At 38.7% G+C, this 14,668-nt stretch overlaps 1 protein-coding gene across 4 annotated transcripts in view; it reads right to left on the bottom strand.

Moving 5' to 3' along the window:
* LOC113068401 (arginine-glutamic acid dipeptide repeats protein-like) overlaps window positions 1-14,668 on the bottom strand; it is a 144,431-nt gene that overhangs the window by 88,956 nt on the left and 40,807 nt on the right. For 2 of the 4 annotated variants that reach the window (XM_026241175.1, XM_026241178.1), the window contains exon 1: window positions 11,517-12,094. The exons of the other annotated variants lie outside the window; for them this stretch is intronic. The gene's annotated coding sequence lies outside the window, so the exon portion shown is untranslated. Of the gene's footprint in view, window positions 1-11,516; window positions 12,095-14,668 lie in introns of those variants that run through there. 4 annotated transcript variants of the gene reach the window in all.

The following is a 14,668-nucleotide window of genomic DNA, read 5'->3' as shown; positions in this document are numbered from 1 at the left end:
CTAATAAAAAGCTTTGCTGAAATGAAATGTGGCCTGACCTTTTCCGATCTTTCTTTCAGCCGCTCCTTTACGCAGATTTCCAGTTTCCCTCATGTATCACACTATTTACCAGTAGGGATGCACCTATAGGATTATTTGGGGCCGATACCGATTTTAACAAACACTTATTGGTCAATACCAATCAAAATATATTGTATTTTTTATCATGTTTTAAATCAGCAAAGTAAAAATTATACTAGCCGTTTTTTTTGCTGCATCAAATAATTTCAAATGAACATGGAATTGATCCATTTAACATCCCGCAGGCTTATATAAATACAACAGAACAAAGATACATATTAAACAAAGTGCTTTTTAGGTAAGTTTAACAGTTTTCAGGTACAGAAATAAAGTAAACAAATGTAAAACAACATTTCACGGTCTAAATTAATTACATATGACTCCTTATTCATTATTACATATGACTCCTTATTCATCACATGCAGTTCTTCGGATTTAAAGTTTGTCAGCTTATTAAGCAACCCCGAAAAGGCATGAGTTCTGTATATATTTGTTTACTGTTATTTGTAATAAGTGTTTTGTGTAATTCGATGCATGTTGATTATAATGCAACAGAGATATTAATGTGCACTGTTTTGCTGGGTTTTGTTTAGCTCTTAATGATTTTTTTGGAGTCAATAAGGACGCAATAAACTTGCTAAAACATTAGTAAAGTTTTGGTCATCATTCAGATGAGGTCAACTACACTTATGAAAGTTACAAAAGTTATTTAGTCAAGAATAGTGTGCAATCTTTTGTCTTTTGTTGTTTGATTAGCATTAAAGTGCAGACAGCAGTGCTAGGATTATGCAACAGACATTATACAGCTCAGTGCATAAAATCTGCTGATAAATATAGGCAGTCCGATACAGATTAAAGCATCCCTATTAAATAGTCTCCCTTTTACCCGGCGTCCATTCTAACAGTATGACAGAGAATGTGGGGACTATGGAACATTCAGACTTAAAATCAGAGATCACTTTTGATACAAAGCAACAAAAAAAAGTTGTTTCCCGCAGCTAATTATTAGTAAAGTCCAACATACCCATTTTTGTTTGCACTCGGTCTTATCTTCTGAAAAACAACAAAAAACACATAATTTGATGAGGATCTACCCTTTGCTACCAAGAGAACCATCTTAATGAGCTGTTCAGCAAAGATCTGTGGAGCCATCGCATGCTGTACATCTCTAACCCACTGCAGCAACAGCACATCTAAAATTCAATAATGAATGTGGCATCACAGTAATTGTCTATGAGAATCTTAACGATCTGAAAAAATACATCAGTAACCCGATTAATTTTACAGAGGAATAATCTGTGATCAGCATTACCAAGTGAACCCAAAAACAAATTAGATTTGAAGCTAAGAGCACCATTGATCAGCGGTCATCTAAACCGGCCATGAAAAGGGGTTGGTAATCTAATCCAGCCGTTCAGAAGTGCCTGAGAGAGTTGCACTCCACAATGGAAACATTCTGTCCACAATGTAATCCATTGTGTTCATACGGCGAGCTTTTTTGGAACCTGTTCGATTATACTAAAATGGCCCAAATCATTGCGAGTATAAACAACGTGAGAAAGATCCTTTTACAACTTGGCTCAAGAGCCAACGGCTGCACCTCTTCACTTCCAATGACATTTGACTGACCTGTAAAATAGTGACGATACTGTCAATACACTGCTGCTCTCCAAAACATTCCTCATGATCTCCATACAATTCCATTACTCAACTAGTTGAATTTTATACAAGTGGAAATTGAATGTATCCATGGTTTCTTTAATAGATCCCTGGTGAATCTGTGCTACAGTTGCAAAACTGTACAGTTGCAGACTCCAACAACTTTAATCATCAACTATTCTAGCAACTGGGAGTGTGAAAAATCACAAGATTATGTATTCACTAGTCCGAAACACTCAAGACTTTGAGCTTTGTTCATCTACAAATTGTTTAAGGAATCAGAAAAATATTAGGATAATCTTAAAACACTTAAATTCAGGCTGCAGTCATTTTACAAGCCAGTGCTTAAGAATATACAAGGTGATTCTCAGAAAGACAAACACATACAGCATATACACTAATAACCTTGGGATGTCTAACGTGCTGTATAACGTATAAATAGCAGATCCATTTCTACCCAGTCTTGATAGGGCTCTATTTCAGCTTCCCAGTCATTAAATATTTATCCTTTTGGAGTGGCGGATTGTACTGAGGTGATAAGCACTTAGGAATCAAAATTTTTCAACCCCTCCACCCATTTCCAACCCTCTATTTCCCCCAATATGCAACAGAGATTTGTATTTGAATGGATTATCTACAAGTGCTCCTTTAATCGGCACAAGACAGGACCGAAACAGTGCCCACATTCCCAAAGGAAAGACGCTCTGCTGGTTTTATCAGCAGAGAAATCTTTTTTTAAAAACCAAAGGTATGAAATAACTTGATTTGAAGAAGAATCCTTCCTTTGTGGAGAAGGTTAAAGGGGGAGGGCTAGGGGAATTACAGCATCCCAGAGCTCTTTGTATCACCGACACACCACATTATAACTCAGACTAAAACAAAATAGGAGACTTAGCTTTTCCAAATATGGAAATGGTGTTTGTAGAAAATCAAACAAATTTAAGCAGCACTTCTGCTTGCTGCTGCTTGTGTGAGTGTTTGGCTTGGGTTGAATTTGGCATATTAAAGCATATAATGATGAAAAGATTTCATGCCTCAGCCTTTGTGGGTGGTTGATGTTGGGTGTGAATACCTCTCTAGTGGACTCTGCATGCTTCAAAAAGCTTCTAGGGCTGACCTATGGTACTTCGCAGGTATTCTTGGATGGTCAACAAAAACATATTTTTTAGAGCTCAGTAGGGAACGGCCTGCCAGAGGAATGGAAGCTCAAATCAGACAGGTTAAATTCCAAATGGACACTACATATGGACTGGGAACTCTTCACAACACAAGAAAAGAGATCTAATAAACGTTAAGTGAATATCCAAGTTCAGGCACAGCCAACTGCACTTCCATCCACACCAGATGACAGAAAAACAGCTTTTAAATGTATATAGCATTGCATTAATAATGTAATAACTATTTAGCCAGCATAAATAAATGAATAAATTATATAAAAACACAAAATATTATATACAATAGAATATTTTTCCAAAGTGGAATTATATTTATATATATATATATATATATATATATATATATATATATATATATATATATATATATATATATATATATATATATATATATATATATATATATATATATATATACACACACACACTCACAATTTTAGAACACTATAGAAAAACATTACATTAAACATTCACACAGCTCGACCCATCCTCTCATCACATCATCATTTACATCTGTGTGTACTTAGTTACTGCACTGTGAACTAAAACTACTATTAGGCAAGCACTATTGTATTACTTTCATAATGTCGGTGTTAAACCAGAAGAACGGCTGTAGTGTATTGTAGAGCAGTCCGACCAGTGTAATCCAGTTTTGAAATGAATGGAGAGATCATGTTGTATTTAATTGATGTGTCACACAGATGACTAACACCAGCCCGGCGGTGAACTGCACTGTGACCCTGCGGCAGCCATGATTCTGCATGACCCCGTGGCGCTGATGTGCAGAGACACATACAGACTTTTTCCACTACAGTAAATACAATAGAATCTACACTTAAAGATTCACGTAAACACAACCAAACAAAATCTGATAAGGATAAGAGTTTCAAATATCTCCAAATGGATGCAATCACCATGCTATCCCTGAGAGAAAGTTGGGGCTATCAGGTGGGAATGCAAATATTCAATAGCTCTGCTCCACTTAATGGCGACTGGAGTGGGATTGTGGTGTATTGCCACAATAGAGTATAATTTCCCTCCCGCTCTGATGGAACCACTTCACCCTGATGAAGAACAGGAGCATTGAGCTGATTCTATGACCACAGTTTGTGTTTCCACCCCCCTCCGCTCCTCTTTGTCCTTCCAATGACACAGAGCACAACAAGCTTGTCATCTTCAAATGTTACCATTCAGGTCTCATCGATTTATTGTAATCAAAGATGATGTGAAAGCCTATGACAAATACACAGCTCGCTTCGACAAGGGTAAACAAACAGCAAAGGTCTCAGGGTACGGTGAGGTTTTAACCTCGATCTGAAATTCCCCGTTTATTAATGCGCCATTAACAGCCGGTCACGGCCAGTGGAACTGCGGTAGCAAAATCAATTACCTCAGCAAGTATTGATATGTCTCGGGGCCTGTTTACAATTTAATCTCTAACTTGTCAGAGCCATTATTTTCCTAATCACAACTCCCGCTCTTCTGCGCCTTTGTCTCTGGCTCATGTTTAAGGGAACAAAAAGGTCATAAGCTTGAGCACTCCCTAGGGCGCAGCCTGCCACTGTTGTAATTATTCCTGAGCATGAGATGACAAATGAAGTGGATCAAATCAAAGTTGTCAGTAGCTCTTATGACACTGGCCCAGTAACACAGGTTAAAACAGAGGTCAAGTTAAAAGGAAAAATGCCACCCTTCAATAATTGTGCGAAGCCTCTTAAAAGTGACAAACTGTTCATAATTCTAGCCCTCCCTCACTAGGGTAACGCGAGAAAATCCATACCTACATCCATTCTATTGATGGGGCATTCAACCTCAGGAGATAACATAAACAAAACAAAACAAAAAACACCCAGTGAGATGTCCAGTACTCAAATTGCATTTATTCACAATAGTAGCAGAAAATATCTTCAGGAGTAGAAACTAACCTAGCCAGAACAATCCACGAGGATATCATCAGCAAACTTGCCATTAGTATCTTGGCCGGTAATCATTGAGGAATGGAGGCTGATGCATTATTAATTGGCTAATGTATAATTCAGAGCCAACAGCAGATTTAATGCATAAATAAAGCTGTGATACACTTGCATTAAATGTTTACTCACCAAAATAAGATCTGAAAGTACAAGCATGTCAAACAGTGCCTTTGAAAGTTTCAAGCATGTCACCCGTTTCTATTTTTCATCTTGGGTGACTAAAAGTGAAAATGGTTTGCAGGTGGCAAGACCCGCGAGCCGCTTTGTTCACCTCCTAGAAACATAAACGCAGATCAAAACAAGAAACTCAAGATGTCTAAGCACAACATCTCAATCACCTAATTTAAAACACAGGCCATTTGTCTTTCGGCAAAAACAAACACTGTAATGAGAAGTGAAGGGCCCATGTTCAAGTTACTCATTTCTGTTCCTAAGCAATTCCAATGATGATTCTTTCATATGATAATATTGTGGCAGAAAACAGAGGCTATTTTGAAAATAATTCCATTTGTTTATTGCTCTTTCAGCAGCTGTTTTCAAAACGTAATGGAGCATGGCAGATTTCAGATGAAAGGTTAGCAAACAACACATTATAAATAGAAAACAAGCACAAGAAATTCTTGTAAAAAGGTTAATTAGGCTGCTTCAGGGAACTGATCTTTTGATGTCAAACAAGTCAGTCACAATTCCCTTCAGGCCTCGCTATTGACCCCTGTACTGAGGCTGGCCTACTTCAAGTTGGAGATAAAGACAGGGGTATGCCAACAAAAATGTGTAAAATACCTTGAGTAATTAAGTCAAAAACAGGACAAAGATGATCGCTATAATATCTGTTTTAATTAGGCGGTGTCTTTTATTTTACTTTGCTTGCACTTTACAGGAGTATAGATGCACGCGCACAAATGCATGACAGACATACTGGTTATCAAATTATTGCAAAGCAATCCAATACATTCAAGACTTAACATTTATAAAAGAAGTCTCTTACCATAAACCACAGTGATAGTGTTGTCAGAAGTACTGAAGTCAGTACTCAAATTTTAAATTAGTATTAGAATCTGCTCAAAATGCTAGCGGGAAATGCTGGTATCAACATTTTTTGACAACATTACACATTTATATTATGAAATACTACATTCTTTTTCTATTTGAATATTTTAAAATGTAAATAATTCTTGTAATGACAAAGCTTTAGTCACATGATCCTTCAGAAATCATTCTAAAATGCTTATTTTGCACTCAAGAAACACCTCTAATCATTATCAGTGTTGAAAACAACCGTATTTATATTTTTGTGAATTTCAGGATTCTTTAAAAGGTGACCTATTATGCAAAAGTCACTTTTATGAGGTGTTTGAACAGTTGTGTGGCCGCAGTGTGTGAAAACAACCAGGATATAATGGTAAAAATCCAATAATTTTTTTTTCTTTTTTTTCTTTTTTTTTAATCCCAACGAATCATAAACAGTCTCTCCGAATGAGTGGGTTCAGATTTCTCCCAATTATGAAGTCATACTAGGAAAAGGGCCCATTTGTGACCCTCTCTGCCCTATTAGGATAGACCCCGCCCTAAATGTGAGAAGCAGCAGTCTGGAGATACAATGTACAATAACACAATGTACAAGATACTATTTCGTAGAGAATGTCACAAAAAAAACAAAAAAAGATAAACCAAAGTCCTATATGTTAGTGCTTATTTTACGCTGGACTGCCTCACAAACAAGGGTCACAAAATAAGCATCATGTCATTTTTGTTTTCCAAAAGCGCTTCTTGGCACTAAAGCTACCATTGTCTCTGCCTGTTTTCAATTATGCTGCCTTCATGTGCTACCAGAATGATCATAAATAGGAATGTGGTAGTTAAAAATGGCATAAGAAAGCAATGTGAAGTTGACCGCTTAAATATGTCAAGATCATAATGCAACAGCACATGAAGGCAACATGAGACCAGCAATGTCGTTATTTTTATTGCGCCGTGATCCTGTCTGTTTAATTCATAAACGAGTGTTTACTATACAGCACAATCAACAGTGATCCTGTTTTGCCGGAGCATGAGATCTTGAAGCTCCACCCTCTTCTGAAAAGGGAGGCGGGAGCACCAGGTCATTTGCATTAAAAGGAACAAACAATCAGTTAAAAAAAAATATCTTTTAAAACAAGAAAAATCTTTTTAACTCCAAACTTTTAAACATTAATCTATATACTGGAGCAACTAAAGCACCACTGATGGAGGCCCCATGAGCTCAATGGCTCTCCAACAAAAGCATGTGAACAACATCCATGAGCCAAGAAGAGAATTTTCAGAGCTTCTGCTGCCTTGTCTGTAAAGCACAAAGCAGAGACATCTGAATAGAATCAAACTAGGCACGACTGGAACGTAACCCTACCCTCAAAAGTACTCACAGGTTCACACCTCGGCCATTCTGTCAGCTGTGTTCAAGGTGACTTTCCATGGAACATTCCAAAGGGATGTGAGATGTTGAGGGATAGGGCACAAACATGGTTCTGTAACACTGAAATACCACATTTTTCCTATGATCTGCCAACCAAGTAAGGCTGCATGATTGTCATCATATGGCGTTTCATTACATGCATATAACTTGATTCTTAACGTTTTCCCTCAAGCACTCATTTTTTTCTCTAGATAAGGTAATTATTTTTGCAGCCACAAATGTTTCTGGACACACACATTTAAATAGCCTGCATTCAACTACTTGAAAATGAAACTATTTATACATTATCAGGAAGAGTCAAGGAGTGAAAGTCTAGAGTGCCATTTTATTCTGCCAGCAGCAAGATTGCACTAACGGTTTTTTTGATCTCAGAGAGATATAGCTTGATCCATCAAAGCTAGCATTATTCAACAACAGGGAGCCTAGTTTGTACAGAACAATATGCATATTGTGTCACAAAAAGACAACTCCACACCTGGAAAAACGAAATCCAACTAATCCCCTGCCCCGGGAACAGCTATAGCTACAAGGAAATCGCTATCTGCCTCAAAAGAGCTGATTAGTCCATTATGAAATGAAATACTTTTAAATTAACAATTCTACTGAAGGAAAACCAACATGCCTGCCTTCTGAATACAGATGACTTGTCTTGGCTTATTTCTCCAGACTTCCCATGTATCTCCTCAGCTAACAATAGTGGGTTTAGTTTATAGAATAGATTCAGTTCAATTGGCGCTTACTAACAGTGTAATATGACTGTAATGTGGTGATCTTGAATTCTTGTCCACCCACCACAATTAGTCACAGCTTTGTGATAGTTTTGAAGTCAGAAATTAGATTCTGCTCTTCACGCTCTCACCTAGTAGCTATAAACTGGCTACAAAGCTTCTCCTAGAGAGGAGTTGGGTTTTAGATTGAACGCCTTAGGTTTTCATCCTATAGTAAAAAACTACTTTAAGAATTGTTTTCTCAAAACTGAAAATTGTCATTTACGGACTATGTCATTTACGGTACAGCTATTTCAACAATATTTCCTTTCTTCAGATGCACAAAGAGAGATCTCAAGCAGAGTGGTATTAGGCAGCTTTTCCATAAAATGAAAGAGGGTGATTTATTTTAATAGACAAGATAGAATGAATGCAAAAAAGTTACATCAAATCTGTCTATACGACTGGTGAGCAATATTCAGTGATGAAAAGACTAAAGTCATTTCTGACTGATATTCTTCCTCTCCACCACTGCTCTGAAATATCGCTTGCAATTCCATTTTAAAACATTGTAAGCACCCATGTGACACAAGAACTGATGACATCAAATTTAGAATAGTTAGTCCAGGTGCAATTACAATTTTTATTTAAGCATCACAGCAAAGGGAAAAGCTTAAATGTTGTCAAAAGTTGTCAGACATCTTTAAAAGGACTCCTTTTAACGTCCGCGCTCCTCAGGTTTACATTTATTTGTTTATAATGTTTAATGCATAAATGGAGCCATCCAGGTTTATCAGATTAACTTCAACAACTACAGATCAAACTACCTTCTGGCATGTGCAAAATAAACAGAGGAATGAACAACAAATAAGACAAAGAGAGTGCTGCTGAAACATCATACCGTGTTCCCGTGAAGTCTGAGGAATGAGTCAAACAAAGACGAGCCTATTACCAGACAGATATCAATCTGCTCTTAGTACTTGCTGCTACAGAAGCATTCAGACGACTCAGCTGCTTGAGCTGTTTATAGTTTGACAGTGTCAGGTCTCTTTGTCACTAGGGCTACAGGCAGGCGCCTGTAGTTACTGTATCTATTATCAAGGGGAAAGTGCCAACACATTCTTGTAAACAAAGGAGAGTCTACCTACAAGTTTGCAGAGACAAAGCCCAACCTGAAAAGCATAACATTGCATAGCTCAGCCCGGATGTACCACCGTTAAGGCCTCTCTCGGCAAACGGAGGAGAAAAGACGTGCGGCATAACACCAGCCAGTTCCATCATGCGAGCAGATTAAATAACATGCCTGCCCAAGCCCCGTCAAACATTCAGCAGCCACCGCACACCAACTGATCCGCTACAACACACTCTATGAAGAAACCCCTCCGTCAGCCCTGCCAAACCGCCTTTGATCAGCGTCGCCCGCTTGATGCTTTTAACGTGGAGGATAACACACATAGCGCATCTTTGCGATGTGGCTAATTCTATTTAACGCAAAAGAACGAACACCACCTTTTTTTTTTTTTTTGCAAAGAAAACACAAAGGCTAAATGTCACTGTGCGCTTAGGCATTAAACATTTAGCAGCCATTCTCCACTGCTCAAGCAAAGAGGCAAGCAGTTGTTAAGGGAGAAGGATGACACAGTTAATCATACACCCACATTCTGCAAATGAAGGCCCAGCACTCAGATGTATAATAACGAGAACATTAAAACACACAGCCTTCACAAATCATTTAAAAAGAGCAAGAGAGCACAGTCATTCACTAGAGATGACAAGGAGGATGTTTGGAAACATCGAACACAACCTAATTAGACATATTCGAATCTAAATAGGTGACGAAAAGGGTGCTACAAACATGGACAGGCCGTGTTCAAATATTAAACTTGGCGTCTGTGTACTTTAAAGTAATCTAGCTCAAACAGGTTTCCCTGAGTGTAACAAAAGACTATGAAAACATTCTGTTCCTTGCTGTAGTCTTTAGTTCCTCTGCAGGAGACGCTTCACTAAATGTTTGATTTCTTTCACCTCAGGCTACCCTCAAAGCCATGGCATGTGTAACGGGGGTTTATAGAAGCTTTTCTTCTCTCTCTCACGCTCTCCATTTTCTATGAACCAAAGGATTAGGACAGATACTCTGCACATAGTTGTTATGATTACAGATTACTGATGTCTAGATGTTTCCAGCCTGGTCAATGCTATCTTTTTGTGACGTTTAATCCTAATCTTTGTGTTTTCGGTGTGACAGCCAATTTGGGAAAACCCACAAAACTCTAGGAGAGTGTGATTGACCACCTCAAAGCCTTGGATACATCAATTACCATCTTGTTACACAACTGGAGATGAAAAACATCCCAGTGTGGGGGGATGGGACGATCACTTCTGGCCACAAAAGAGTAGGCCCTTCTTAACACAAATAGCTATCTCTTACATATGCAAAGTGAGAAAAACATGGCGTCTTTTTTTATGTAAGCCCAGGAACTGAACAGTCACATGAAATTCAAGTATGACCAATAAACCAAAGAGGATATACAAAATGCATCCTCCACAAGCACAGCATGGAAAACGAAATCAGACAAGGCAGGCTGTGAAACAAAAACTGTTTCAGACAAGTCTTTTCCAACTAACGCTCCTAAAAATAACTATGGTTCCATGAAGAACATTTAATATCCATAAAACCTTTCAATTGAAGGAATGGTTCTTTAGATTATTCAAATGTTTATCACACACACACACAAAAAAAAAAAAACACAATAGAATGTACCCCAACAAAACAGGCATGCCTCGGTGGTCTTCACCACCAACACATTACTACATGCTAGGAAGGACCATAACCGGCCATGTTTGTTCCCATCATGGGCCACGGTTCAAGTGTTTCAAGTTAACAAAGGGAAGTTAGGCAGACTTGGCTGTCCCAGAGCAGACTCCAACTGGTCAGGCAGGTCTACAAAAGCTCTCCTCCCCTGCTCCCAGGGTTTTCAGTAAACAAAAGGTTTCTTCCAACATGTGAGGGTTGCAGTCACTGCAAGTGCATTGCTGTGATGGTGTTTCATAAAGCTAAACAAAGATAAACAGCATTCTTAATGTGTTGAAGATCCTCAGCACCTCCAACTCTAAATGCACCATTAATTCTGCTACCCGAGCATTAATAATTCACTTAATGCTTGAGTTCCTCACTTAGTAAAATGGAAACAATCACAGAACTTCTTCACGGAAGATGATAGTTGTATAGCTGAAACTTGATAAGACTACTTACTAGAAAGCCATAAAGCATACTAAAAAGATTACACAGTGCTCCCCTCTTTCAAAAACAAGAGCAAAAGTGAAACATGCTATAAAAAAACAGACTGCTGCTTTCAACTTCTGAGCCTGTAGCAATTGCCAACATTCCATCTCTATCCCCACATTTACCTTCCCACCCACTCAAACCTTCCAAACTCCCTCAGTCTTCCTTCTTTTAGAACACAGCCAATGTCGCCAAGGCACTACTCACCCGCCAGTATGATGATCTAAGTTCCTATCGGGCTGCTGCAAACAACTTCAAACACAATTCCACGTCTGTTGGATGAAAATGACCCTGCCGAACTTCTCGGCCTGGGCCAAAATCCACGAAGCCGAGGGCTGAGTACTACCACGCAGAGAGCCGCTGTCCATACAGAGAAGAAACGGGGCAAATGCCTCAACAAAAGACGACCTCGCTTTACTAATTTATTCGCATTCGGACCGCCCGGGGAATCGTTTTCTGAATGTCTGCGGTTTCCCCCTCCTCCCTTTCGCCTTGTGATAACTCCGAAAGCTTGAGTTTGTGGAGGGTAGGAAATCAGTGAGTTCGGCGTTTACAGACTCCGCTTCCTTTTTCACACACGCGCGCGCGCGCGCGCTCACACTCACGCGCTCCCTCGCTCTCTCCTCGCGCTTTCTTTCATATGCACACACAGCACGTTCGCTCTCTATCCTCCTCCTCTTCCTCTTCTTCTTCAGCTGTTCAACAGACGCATCCACATGGCTGACCTAGTCTTTCTTTATCCAGACACTAGTGAAGGAGAATTACCCCCCTTCTCCACCACACACACACATAACTTCTAAAAAGCGAGCAAAACAAAAACACGGACTGGACTCTAATGATTGCCGACTGTAAATGATCGGACTGGAGTCGTGATTGATCGTAAACCGTGGAGATATGGTCGGTAAAGAAACTGCATCGGTAAGCAAGACGTTGAATCCAGATTCACACGGCTGCTGTACGGAATATTAATGTGCATGCTGACGACTCCACCTCCAGCAGCACAGATAATAACAAATAGATAATCACAGAAAACACGCCAAAGAGCATGCTCCTACCGTTTCAATAAACCACAGAATCCCGGTATTGATTTTCAGTGTCCAATAATGAACGCCCAGTTTTTATTGCCGTGTTTCGCTGCCAAAAGACTGAGTCTGAGAACAAAACAACCAGTGAGAATTACATATACATTGTGCGCTGGCGCTCTCATTGTCATTTGCATATTCACATAATCCATTAATTACTCCGTTTCCCCCCCGCCCAACATGAAAGCAGCATGTATTCATAAATGTGCATTTAAAAAGAACTTCTTTGATGCCTTTTCAAGAATCAAAACTGATTTTGTGCTTCTATACAGAATATAAATAATTAACTTAACAACATAAGCTCTGTCATAAGTAAAAAAGGTAAATATTTCAAAAATGTGGTAATCTTTGTATTCACATAGCTTTTCATACATTTCCGAAAACCCTTTATTCCATTTTCTGCAAATATTTCATTTAATGACTCTGAAAAATGAAAATCAAGTCTTATGTACTAAAATACTTTCCTTGCACATTGAATACACATTTAAACACAACTTTTCAAACACATCTGTAAAGAAAAAATACTTTCATAGGTCATGAACAATTTTTTTTGAGCTGTGCCATTTAACTTTAACAAAACATGGCCTTTTAATAAAAATATAAATGTGACAAAAATCTTGTATAAATAAACAATGTGTATGCCTACATAAATATATAATATATAATGTATCCATAGTAATGTGTAATGTATACAATATATACACAAGTGACCTCAAGTGGGGGTCTAAAGGCGTGCTTTAATGGATGACTTGTCACATGACAGAAAAATGGCTTCCAGCATATTTGTTTATCCATTTAACCCACTTTTATCCTTCCTTTTTTCAGTTACAGCAACAAGAATTTTTTTTAGTTTAGCCCTCTATGAAATAATAAACAAATAAATACATAAAAACATTTTTTTTAATTCGGCTAATTGCTTTTTTTTTCATCATAGCAGTATTTGATTTCACAAATCAGACAACAGACAAAAGAAATTAGAAAGACCAATGAAATGTTACATTGTAGAATATCCCAAAATCTTATAAACCAACAACAACAACAAAAACCAGTAATAATGATTTTCTCCTTGCCAATGTTATATTTGCTGAGGCAGCTAAGATCAATAGGAAGTGAGTTTGGTGTACTGAGGGGCCTTTATTGTGCTGCAAACCATGTAGCCTGTCAGGTTTTCAAAAGGAGGAGGTGTCCCTAGTGATCCCAGTGCTGGCAAACGCTTTCCAGCTCCAGGGGAGCCAGAGACAGTGTGACTTCTGTTTCTCCTGACAATCCTTAGCTCTGCCATGCACCTAAAGTGCACGCTTCCACACACACACACACAAACACTCACACCCCAGCAGGCTTTCCTCCTCCCCTCTTGGAAAGCGTTTGAGCTTCACATTCAGGCGTATTTATTACATTTACTCAAGTGCATCCATATTTATCTCCCCGAGCCGCCCTGATAGCACTTACAATGTGCCCAACAGGAAACCTGAGTCACTTGCTTATGCGAGATCCACGCTGTGCACAGGGAAGATATTTAGAGAATGCAGTTTTCAAAGAGATACCAATCATTGCTATCAGCCAATGGGAGATTAGCTACTCTGGCTCATGAGAAAAATACACAACAATGCATTTGGCATGGGGTTTAATTAGTGCTCAGAAAGGAATCGCGACGGAAAATGCATGAACAATGTATAGATTGTAGAATATAGATTTGTTTGAGGAATATTAAATCATCGTAATGTTATATGCAAAGTAAACATTTTCACAAAATGCACTCAGTAACAATAAAAACTACTCTGATGGCTTTAATAAATTCTCAAATAATGCACACTCTAAACTGCTTAGGGTTCAGACAGAGGCATACAAAACACAAGCTGAGCATTAGGAGGAATTGTACACCGAAAAAGAGCAGCAAATTTGTGAATGCTTTGCATTTCATGCACTCAGATGGCTGTTCAGCAGGCATTCGCAACAGCAGATGAGATCCCATTAACAGGCAGATGAGAACTCCACCTCCAGGATTTCACAGCTCCTCTGTTTATCACATGGCCCTGTCAAGTTGGGCACCATTAACAAATAATGAAAGAAGACAACCGGTGCAGTTACAACTTACAAGCAAAGCATTCTGCATTCTACAGGCCTAAGCATGTATCTGGGAAGCTGACTGTGTCTATTCAGTTCTGCTCTGCATTCAATACCCATCACAATGCCTCAGCTACTGTACCCTGACCCCTTCACACCAGTGTATTAATGAAGGATTTAGCTTGAGATGACAAGAGTTAAAGGTACAATTTC

This window comes from Carassius auratus, linkage group LG44F (genome assembly GCF_003368295.1).
Source record: "Carassius auratus strain Wakin linkage group LG44F, ASM336829v1, whole genome shotgun sequence".
Lineage (NCBI taxonomy): Eukaryota > Metazoa > Chordata > Actinopteri > Cypriniformes > Cyprinidae > Carassius > Carassius auratus.
Note: the sequence above shows the minus strand (reverse complement) of the source record. Positions and strands in the feature narration are given on the sequence as shown.